This window comes from Pelobates fuscus, chromosome 6 (genome assembly GCF_036172605.1).
Source record: "Pelobates fuscus isolate aPelFus1 chromosome 6, aPelFus1.pri, whole genome shotgun sequence".
Taxonomy (NCBI): Eukaryota; Metazoa; Chordata; class Amphibia; order Anura; family Pelobatidae; genus Pelobates; species Pelobates fuscus.
The window spans coordinates 265740058-265752594 of record NC_086322.1 but is presented as its reverse complement, the minus strand read 5'-3'; positions in this window follow the sequence as shown (position 1 = coordinate 265752594).

Here is a 12537-nt window from a genome sequence, read left to right as displayed (position 1 = left end):
CGCCGGCTGACGTTGGCGGGGGCGACCTAATGTGCATGCGTGCCAATGGCAGCGCCCGCGAATTAGACCTCCCCATAGGAAAGCATTATTCAATGCTTTCCTATGGGGATTTCGGCGACGCTGGAGGTCCTCACATAGCGTGAGGATGTCCAGCGTCGCTGAAAACATTTTTTGTGTTCTAAGAACATGGAGGTCCCTCTAGTGGCTGTCTGATAGACAGCCACTAGAAGAGGACTTAACCCTGCAAGATAAATATTGCAGTTTATAAAAACTGCAATAATTACACTTGCAAGGTTAAGGGTAGTGGGAGTTGGTACCCAGACCACTCCAATGGGCAGAAGTGGTCTGGGTGCCTGGAGTATCCCTTTAATACAGCCGAATACGCATTTTGCCACCCTATAATTTTTGTACACCTGTGTGTCTACTAAACCCTCTGTTTGCCAATCATTCCAATCCTTTTGCCCATTTTGTGCATCTTGCCACCTTTTTGTTTCTGTTACCTTTTTGCATATTGTATCACCTGTTTGTCATTCTTTTCATGCTTTTGAGTGTTTATCCTAACTTTTGTGGCCTCTTAACCCATTTGTGTTTTATTTTTTTACCACTCTGAATGTCTTTTCCCCTTTAATGCATGTTATCTATTTTGCCCACTTTTGTCTCTAACCCACCTTTGTGTCTCCCCCCCTCTGATTTTCTTACTCCTCTCTGTAGCGTGTTTATACATAAATTTCATTCTCCGACACACACTATCGCTCACTGACCAAAACTCACTCTCAATGACAAAGTTTTACTAATCTATATACACACATGCGCTCACTGACTTATACACACTCTCACTTACACACACACACGTTCACTAGCTCATACACATTAACACATTGGCTCTTACACACACACAAACACACACATTGACTTTTACACACACTGGCTCTTACACACACACACGCACTTATACACACATACACACTGGCTCTTACACACACTGACTCTTACACATACAAACACACACTGGCTCTTACACACACACACACATGCTTATACACACAAACACACTGGCTCTTACACACACACACACACACACACATTGACTCTTACACACACTGGCTCTTACACATACAAACACACACTGGCTCTTACACACACATACACACTGACTCTTACACACATAAACACAACACACTGGTTCTCACACACACACACTCACACGCATTTAGACACAAACATACTGGCTCTTACACACACACATTGTTCCTTATAATTGGTAAACAACTTAAACAATGGTGCCATTAGTCACCAGTGTAGCTGTCCAATTGAAGCTGACCACTTTTTCTTCTCTGCACTCGGCTGCTAGGATATGATGTAATGTATCGCAGCAGCCCTTAATTTATGTAGTGATTGGCAGTGAGTCGCAGCTCCCATCCACCCCTCTAAGCATAGACTGCAAACATTTATATATCCTGAGTCCTTACTCTGCACTACGGAAGGGGGTAATAATTAAAACGGGTATTCTGCATGTTTAGAGAGAGTGAACGGTGGGAGAGGGGTTCTCTTTGCACCCACCTCTCGTCAGTCCGCCAGGTTTCTTTGCGGCTCTTGGCCCGGTGCATGCTACGGCGGCTGCCTGTGCCACCTTACGGTAGCGCAGACCCTGGCTTGAACACCAAGTAGAATCTTGCCAGTTGAAGGTCATCAATATGAAGGACAGAGCTTGTTGCAGTAATGTGAGAGTAAGAGCTATTACAGAATTTATAAAACTTTCAGAGCTTAAAGGTTCCAAGCATCATAACCACTACAGCCTACTGTAGCGAGTATAATCTCAGAAATACACTGGTCCTGTTTCCCGGTAATGGGGCAAACCATTTTGCAATGGTTAACCGTCTTGTCTCAGTCCTTGCCAGGTGCTGAGGTTCTTTGTGCCCAGTGACGTGCTTCTGGCTTCTGCAGAAACTGGATACCGATCCCATCGGCCATTCATTGGCTGGGAGTGTCAGCTCATTGTTCTCTGCAAATTATGCAACTCTGTGCATAGAAATATACACATAATTTACATTAGCCAGTCCAGAACTCTTGTTCTGAGCTGGCTAGTACAGCCACAAAGATTCTACCAGAGGTGGAGTTACATCTCCAGCAGCAAAGTGGTTAGACACTTCATGTGCTGCATTTCAAAGAGAAACGCGGCAACATACAGACTCCACACACCATAACCACTTCAAATCACTGAAGCGATCATGGTGCTTGAAGTTATCCTTTAATACATACCTAACTACAACCAATGGTGTATTTTGGATTTGTGCTGCCCTAGGCACGACTAAATTCGGGCACCGCCAAAATCAAAATTTGCCCCCCTAATTCGTGTCAAGGCCATTTTTTTGAGTGACAGACACATGCCCTCATTGATACATGCACTGATATACACTCACTGACAGATGCACAGTCATTGGCACACACATATAGTCATTGGCACACACTGTTTAACCAACACACACTTTCACTGACAGACATACACTGACACACCCACTCACTGACAGGCACACACTCTCAGATACACATAAAATGACATACACACACTGACAGGCACACCCATTCTCACTCACAGACACACACTGACAGCTACACTCACTCACCCACTCACAGCCCAAGAACACAAGGCAAACAAGGCATTTGTCTGGGAGCTTGGGGTGGCATTTTTTGGCGCCCCTCCCCCCCCCTGAAAGTGCCGCCCTAGGCAAATGCCTTGTTTACCTTGTGGTAAATACATGCCTGACTACAACCCTAGCTCCTGACATATACATTAATCATCAAATTATTGACACAGCATGTAGTGTGTTAAACCCCAAAAGCCCAGGGCAGAAGTACACATTCATCACACTAAGGAAGCTATCCTTAACGCTCCCCAACCAATATTAAAATACCTACAGATTTTGATCCAGGTATCTAGCATTTCAAAAGTTCCTCACTGGGGACGGAGCCAAGCTACTGAACTAAATGGCTGCATATCATCCGAGCTCCGTGCTGAAAAACTCACCCACAAACGATTAAAGGGGTTTATATCACTCAAAAAAAAACTGAAAACCAACCCAGCAACTGATCCTCACGATATAGGGAGGAAGAACAAAAAACCAAGACCCGAGAAGCCGAGCATGGGCATGAATATCGGCGACTTATAGCGCCAGGCCCGGAGTGGGGTAGAGCCTAAAATGGCCGACTTCTCAGACGACACTGAGATCTCAGATGACTTTTCACTGGTGAACGGTAGAAGGACGCACAATGGAGCGGAGGGCTCCCAATCCTGCCGCCTATCATCCAGACTCGGCCCCGGTGACGATGGCGATCATGAAAGAGCTGCTCGCGGATCTCCGACATACCATGCAGGCCAACATGCCCTGCTCTGACAAGAACTGCACAGCCTAACGAGCTGCATGGGGGCTTCAGAAAGCAACATGCACCAAAACACCCAGCACACGGCCCAACTTCAAAAGGCAGTGCAAGCGCTGCAGATCCAACAGGCAAAAACAGATCAGAGGTTTGCAGTGCTTGAGGACCAAGGGCGCAGACTGAACCTCAATATAAGAGGTATTTCGGAGGAGACTCTGGAGACAGAGCTACCAACCTGCTGCGGCGACTTCTCACAGCGCTACTACCCCCCAAGCATGCAAAACAGGTGGGCCTGGAGGGGATGCTCCGCCTGCAAAAACCAGCGAAAGCACCGACCTCAGCACAGAGAGACCGATTCCAAAGCAGCAAGGATAAAGCAGCTATCATGAGCGCAGTCCGGAACCACTCAGCATACACCTTTGAAGGAATGCAGCTCTCGTTCTATGCGGACCTGTCCGGGAACAGCATGGCGTGGAGAAGATCACTCCAGACCTTCACGTCCCTACGCCGATCTAAAGGCATCACGTACAAATGGAAACTGCAACACATGCTGGAGGTTCAACACGGCACCGCAACATACTCTGTCCGGGATCTCCGGGAAGCGAAATATCTGCTACCAATACTGGATCTGCCAATAGATGCCCTGGTCACAGTACGACCAAATAATTCCACCTCCCCAACCCATACATGGAATCCTGCAGCAGTGCTTCCCTTTGTGCCGCGGGGGACACAACCAGATAAATATGTGTCTGTTACCACTTGAATGGCTCCTGCATGCCTGCAGAGACAGGCTTGTACTATCCCACCCCAAATGTTTCATATATTTTCTGTTGACGTTAAGATGTTATAATTTTTATTTTGTCACTCTCTCATGATTAGTATAGGTATTAGAAGTCCGCACATAGACACAGAGGGCAGGGCACAACAACCACATTCCTACTCCTTCATAGCACCATGCTGACGCATGACAGCCCCTGCGACACCTACAACCATAGGGCTAGGGGACATACGCACAACACAGATGTGGTGCTCTACCCCTTGTACTACCCAGAAAGGAGAAGACTCTCTCACAACCCCACAGCGCACAGAATTGGAGAGGCATTACCCCACTGGGGCCACACACACAATTCCGACTGTCACCGAGTAGAACCTCCACTGACACAGGCTTCGACGTCAATCCTAATATTGGTACGACCACATGATACACTGCGACCAATCACAGAGCTGGGCACAATAAGGAGATACTCATTGTAGCAGAGCTCCCTGTACCCAGTCTGTGAACCTACGCCAAGGATCACTTCCTAGCTGGAAAACCTCAGCGCTTCTGCCCCAGTCATTGTGGCTTGACCGGGGTCCTTCTGGAGCCTCTCCGTCCTGGAACAGGAACTGGACAACACACAGTCCTGGGAGCTATAGTCCTTACAAGGACATTCCCTCCACGAGCTGAAACAAGGTGCTGACCGGTGATTAGCCCTTTCCCCTCTCAGTAACTACACTACACATAGTTCTGGGAGTACAACTAATTTTAATGAGCCAAACTCTGCCTTTTATGCACACACCCCAGCAGGGGCTCTCCAAACAATACAATGCAAGCCCCTCCCAGGAATCTCTGGGACTGGGAGATAATTGAGTTAAAGACAGGTGAGCTAATTATCTCCCAGGAACTGAGAGCCCAACATAATAACGTAAAAGTACCCCAAAACATAATAAAAACATATAATAACCCCACATGTCATACATCCCCAAACAGCCCTGATCTGAGCACCCAAGTTGTATAAATAGCGCTCCGATCCATGCAGTTTAGGGGAAATGCCACTGTGTCAAAGTTCTGACAGACTGCACATGTGGTGCTAGCCCAAAATAGTTCCAGAACGTTTGGTGCTTTGGCCGGTCAACTTTCGGGAGCTCCTGCATCTGAAATACAGGGTGCTCCGCCTGGCCCTCAGTAAGCGTTTGTTCCTCTTTGTCTCAGACCTTCCCTCCAAAAAGCATTCTACCGGCAAGTTACAAAGTGGTTCAAAATTCCAGACCAAGTTGTCCGGAAAGCGCAAGGTCACCTCATGCCGAAAACAGTTCAATAGCTGTCGTGGCTAAGTACCCCTGACGACCATTCGTGTGTTTGTTTAATGCAAACAGCTGCCTTCAGTTACATTCGAATGAAGGGAAAGTGCCGAACCAGGGGCACCCAGGGACAGCTGCTAATGGCGGCTGGACTGCGTAACTACCCAATAGCGCCTTGGACCTTGACCATAGTTGGTGGGCAGGAGGCCAGCTTCCACACTCCTCCAGGAGTTCGTGGCAAATGTCTGTAGAAAAGATCATTTGTCAAACTCATAACTATAACACACAGCCAGTATCATTGTGAAGCTGCACTACAGGGAACCACACACAGTACATGTCTATGTAAAATACTTTACCTTACACTATTGTTCTCTATATTCAAAGCCTTCTCTTAGCTCATAGAAACATAGAATGTGATATTTCACGAAAACGTAAGCGTGATCATTGCACTATTAAGAGATTTGTGGCCAATTCAGAGCACAGACGGGTTCGTGCAGTTAAAGGCACATTCAGGAAGATTTCTGCCAGATCCATGCATCGAATCAAGAAAGTAGCTGCTAAAATACTATTACATAGCAGCAAACAGATATTTGAAGCTGCTGGTGCCTCTGGAGTCCCATGGACATCAAAGTGTAGAGTCCTCCAGAGTCTTGCAACTGTGCATAAACCTTCTATTTGGCCACCACTAACCAATGCTCACAAGCAGAAACTGCTGCATTGGGCAGAAAAATACACAAAGACTAATTTCCAAATAGTCCTGTTCACTGATGAGTGCCATGCAACCCTGGATGGTCCAGATGGATGGAGTAGTGAATGGTTGGTGGACGGCCACCCTGCTCCAACAAGGCTGCGACGTCAGCAAGGCGGTGTCATGTTTTGCGCCAGAATCATGGAAAGAGAGCTGGTCGGACCCTTTAGGGTCCCCGAATGTGTAAAGATAACTTCAGCAAAGTATGTGGAGTTTCTGACTGACCACTTTCTTCCCTGGTACAGAAGGAAGAACTATGCTTTCCGTAATAAAATCATCTTCATGCATGACAATGCACCATCTCATGCTGCAAAGAATACCTCTGCATCAATGGCTGCTATGGGGATAAAAGGAGAGAAAGTGTGGCCTCCATCCTCCCCTGACCTCAATCCTATTGAGAACCTTTGGAGCATCCTAAAGCAAAAGATCTATGAGGGTGGGAAGCAGTTGACATCCAGACAGCAGCTCTGGGAGGCTATTCTGACACCTTGCAAACAAATTCAAGCAGAAACTGTCCAAAAACTCACAAGTTCAATGGATGCAAGACTTGTGAAGCTGCTATCAAATAAGGGGTCCTATGTTAAAATGTAACGTGACCTGTTAAAATCTTTAAAAAGTTAAAATGTTGTTATAAGTTTGATTGAAATAGCTTTTGATTTCAGTAAATATGCTGCAAACACAACAAATGACAATGTTCAGTTCTTTACAACCTATAAAGTGTTTTGAAACATACTGTGCGTAATAATTTGGAACAGTGCATTGTAAGTTTTTTATATTTAAAAAAAATACTGTCATCATTAGGAGGTTTGTTCAATAAAATTTGAATTGTACTCTTAATAGCTGATACAATGAGAATTATGCTGACTGTTATTTACATCAATTATTTAGGTAAATGAGAAAAATATAATTTGCATAATAATTTGGTACAGAGTGTAAAGTTAGGATAGCCTTATGTCTATCCCACGCATGCTTAAACTCCTTTACTGTGTTAACCTCTACCACTTCAGCTGGAAGGCTATTCCATGCATCCACTACCCTCTCAGTAAAGTAATACTTCCTGATATTATTTTTAAACCTTTGTCCCTCTAATTTAAGACTATGTCCTCTTGTTGTGGTAGTTTTTCTTCTTTTAAATATAATCTCCTCCTTTGTTGATTCCCTTTATGTATTTAAATGTTTCTATCATATACCCCCTGTCTCGTCTTTCCTCCAAGCTATACATGTTAAGATCCTTTAACCTTTCCTGGTAAGTTTTATACTGTAATCCATGTACCAGTTTAGTAGCCCTTCTCTGAACTCTCTCTAAAGTATCAATATCCATCTGGAGATACGGTCCCCAGTACTGCGTACAATACTTCAAGTGAGGTCTCACCAGTGTTCTTCTCATTTTCAGTAGTGCTCCTGCTATGATAACTTTAGCTTTCTATTAAATATTGCTGCTGTTATGAAACATGTCAGATCCTTCTTTAGCTCTCAGCACACAATATGCATGTGGTTAACCCCTTAACCCCTCTAAAATATCAGACAGTCCCCCTGCTGGTAGGTAGTGTAAAAAAAAAAAATATTAGACGTGTAAAATTAAAAGTATTTATATATATATAATATATGTATATATATTATATATATAATATATATACATATTATATATATGTAATGTCATACAAAGTGTATTTTATTATTAATATTAGTATATATATTAATATTAAAATACACTTAGAATGATGTTACATATACATAATATGTATATATATATATATATATATATATAAAATACAAATAACTGCAAATATATATATATATATATATAATATATATATATATATATATAGATAAATACATATAATTACATAAAAGATTACATTAGTATACACGTAGAATTTAAATACCTATAAATGCATATATATTTAAATTCTACGTGTATATTTAAATAATCTTTTAACATAATTATGTGATTTTATTAATTAAAATTTGATTGACATGCCTGACAACAGAGGGAGAAAGTGCAGAGAATTTAATTCGCAAGCACTATATTTGAACCTGTAACTCTCCAAGACACCCTAAAACCTGTACATAGGGGGTACTGTTTTACTTGGGAGACTTCGCTGAACTCAAATATTAGTGTTTCAACTGGTAAATTGTAGTACAACGATGATATTTTAAGTAAAAGTGACGTTTATTTGCATTTTTTACAAACGAACTGCACTTTTATGGACTATAGTATTGTTGTAATATGTTTTACTGTTTAAAAAAAATAATATTTGTGTTTAGTGAAGTCTCCCGAGAATACCCCCCATGTTCAGGTTTTATGGTGTTTTGGAAAGTTAGAGAGTCACATATAAGGCTTGCATTTCATTTTTTTGACATTGAAATTTGCCAGATTGGTTATGTTGCCTTTGAGAGCGTATTTTAGCACAGGAATGAGAATTACCCCCATGATGACATACCATTTGCAAAAGTAGACAACCCGAGGTATTGCAAGTGGGGTATGTCCAGTCTTTCTTAGTAGCCACTTAGTCACAAACACTGGCCAAATATTAGTTTTTTGCTTTTTTCACACAAAAACAAATATGAACGCTAACTTTGGCCAGTGTTTGTGACTAAGTGGCTACTAAAAAAGACTAAACATACCCCACTGTCAATACCTTGGCTTGTCTACTTTTTCAAATGGTATGCCATTATGGGGGTAATTTTTATTCCTGTGCTACCACACCGTCTCAAAGGTAACATTACTAATCTGGCAAATTTCAATTTGAAAATGGAACATTCTATATTTGACCCTGTAACTTTCCAAAACACCATAAAACCTGTTAATGTGGGGTACTGTTGTACTCGTGAGACATCACTGATTACAAATATGTGCATTTTTTGCAGTAAAACCTAACAATATTATGACATTTACAGCTAAAATGTGAGGCAGAACTACAAATGTTTTTAAAAATTTAAAATTTCTCAGTTTTTTTTATTTTATTCATAATAAATTATGTTTCATATATAAATATTTTATATGAAATGAAAGCCCTGTTTCTCCTGAACAAAATTATATATAATAAGTGTGGGTGCATTTAATATGAAAGAGGTGAATTACGGTTGAACAGACATATAGCGCAAATTCCAGTTTTTGTTTACGTTTAGTTTTTATCAGAACGTGTACTATTGACTCCGTCCTGAAGGGGTTAAAGCATCAAAATACTGATTGTGACGGTAGGCACCATCACCAGGAGTTTAAGATGACACTTTATTTTGGTACCTGGACTATTATTATGTTTTAGTCACCCTGTGCCCATTATAGGTGCAGGGTGTGTGTAATGTAATTGTTTAGTGTTAAATGTTTTGTGTCCCTGGCCTGATGATGCTTTCAACCAACTAGGTGGATTTGGCTGTAGAGCCTTGCAGCGCCATCTGTTGGCAGCAACTGTCATGTGCACTACCTGAAGAGAATGACTTGGTCATATGCATAGGCAGGCAGATTTGCATATTATGATTTCGGCAGGCAGGGGAGATATTTAGTGTTGTGTGTGTGAGTGTTCCTTCTGGAACTGTGTGTCCTGTTTTTTTTATTTGGGGATCCCAGTAACAGAGTCTTAGGACCTGTTGGCTGGGTGTTAGGTCCCTGTTAGAAGTTAAAAAGAGCTAGGCCTGGGAGCCACATGTGTCTTTGTAAAGGCCATAGCTGGTCACAGTTCAGGCAGAGTTGTGGATACCTGCCTGGTAAAGTAGCTAAAGAAACAAAGGCAGAGGGGACAGTACCTGCCTGGAAGGAGAGAGAGACACCGCCTGGTCCAGGGTTGAAGAAGTTCTCAGCGAACCAAGTCAATCTTCAGCGACTGGGGTTGAAACGTTCCAGGCTCCCTGAAAGCAGCTAGGAAGCGGACTTGGTGGAAATACATTGAAATCACAATCAGATTAGTCCTCAGAGTTACAGCCTCAGTCCTGTAGTTTCACGCTTCATAACTTTTCAACTAGCCACAACATGAGTGTCTCAGGTCTCAGCTGTAGAGTGACTGTGCACTTTAAAAAGTTGGTGTTATTAAATGCTATTAGTGACAGGCAGCACAGTGCTCTGTGTCAGAAATGTCCCCCTCCTCTTGTCACCCCTGGGCTTTATATATATTAAAGCATTAATATAGGCATCAAAACAACTTTAGCTTGAAGGGACACTTTAGCTTAATGAAGCAGTTTTGGTGTATATATCATGCCCCTGCAGTCTCACTGCTCAATTATCTGCCATTTAGGAATTAATTTACTTTGATTACACAACCCTAGTCACACCGCCTTGCATGTGACTTACATAGTCTGGTGTTTTCATTTTACAGGTGTAACAAACCCCTTGTACTTAGTATCGCACGTTTGTTCGCATTCTCCTGAATTCTTAGAAGGCTGTGGGAAAAATAAAGCACTTTGTTGTTCACATACTCAAATATGACATGATGAAGGGTACAACTGGTATGCTTTAGTATAGCCAGATGGCCCAATTTTATACACAGAGCCCAGCAGGGGGTCTCCAGCAGAAATATGAGTAAAACACGCCCAGGAGTCTCTGTGTCTAGGAGATAATTGACTGTACTTTGCTTAAAGGATCCATAGGGAAGCATTTCTCAATGCTTTCCTAAGGACGCTCTGCGCGATGGATGCAAAATTCCCATCCAGCGTCGCAGATGCACCTCTAGTGGCTGTCCAGAAGACAGCCGCTAGAGGCTGGATTAACCCCTAATGTAAAACTGCTATGTTTGTTTGCATCTGAAGGGTTAAAACCTGAGGGACCTGGCACCCAGACCACTTCATTGAGCTGAAGTGGTCTGGGTGACTATAGAGTCCCTTTAAACTAATTATCTCCCAGGCACCAGAGGTACAATGCACAAAACATAAAACACCCCAAAACATACACAATATTACTAGGGACGCCCACAAGTCCTATATCCCCAGAAAACCTGGATCTGAGTGCCCAATTAGCCTCAGATCCCATGAATACAGCCGAATCGCCACCGGGATAAAGTTTTGACCAACAGTACACGTGGCGCCAGCCCATGTATGTACGTAGCAGGGAATGTGGTGCGACTAAGAGTAAGGAGTTTACCCCAATTCTCCCCCCAATAATGACAAAAAAAGAATATTGGATGAAACAGGCCACAGCATTTATTAAACTTACAACTGTAGGACTCATTCGAGCTTTATTCTTTTTCTTTAATTCAAATATAAATAAACACATAAATATATACATATACATACCATAATTAACATATAAATTACACTTATTGCCCTACAGCCTCCAACTTAAATAACCGTCCTTGCCAATGAACTTAACCAGGTGCCTATGCACCAAAACTTTACCCACTGGTGTCTCGCCTCCCCCCTCGTCCAAACCAAAAATTCCCATCATCTTAAATGCTCTACCACCAGCCGGCTTTTTGCTCGGTGGGCACGTCCTATTCGGTAACTTAAAAGTTTACCTTACAGAGCAGGGGAGGTTGAGACCCACCATGTCCATCTCCTGACATTAAATCTGCTCCCCAACCCTGTTGGCAAGGACACGCTCCCCGCCACAAACCCCGCTGTTTTAAACCTAAAATCAGCGGGGAGCCCCATCAAAACCAACCAGGCCTTTTCCACCACTTCCTGCATGGCATGACGAAAAAAAGTCTAGCCCGACCTTCATCACCCAGAAACACAGTAGCTACCACATGCGCGAAAACACCCTGTGGCAAACCAAAATCCCCTTACCTTCAAACACCTCGAAAGGCCATCCAATTTTGCTTCATACGGCAGCGTACCATGCACTGATTATGGGCCCGCTGCCAAGAGATACGGGAAATGACCTCCGACCAATCAAGGTTATTTTATTTATTTATTTATTTTTTACATTTATTTATTTATTTATTTTTAATTTATTTTTTTAACTGCTTTTGTTATAACATACGACAAGTCCTGTATAACACATCCAGAACTTATTATAATAATCTCTATAATCATAATCTCTCTTCTTTTCTGAAACCAAAACGTTAAACATAAATAACCATAACTTAACATATATAACTTAACATACAGGGTCATACAGTGAACCCAACACCACGCATCACGAAACAACTAAAACACGCACCAATAACCTCTTAGGGGCAGACGCCAAACACCACCTTGGTATTGTCCCAAGCTCAATGCCTGCCAGGTGGATAACCCGAACATTAGGGACAGGTGGGACAGCTGAACCTGCTCCGGGAGGAGCCAAACACATTTCATACCTCCGGCACCAAACCAACGAACCTCCACTTCAGAAGGCGCACAACCCAATAGCTCACCTCCCGGACGGACACCCGCATCCCACCTGGGAGTATAACCAGGAAAAGGACATCCAGATATTA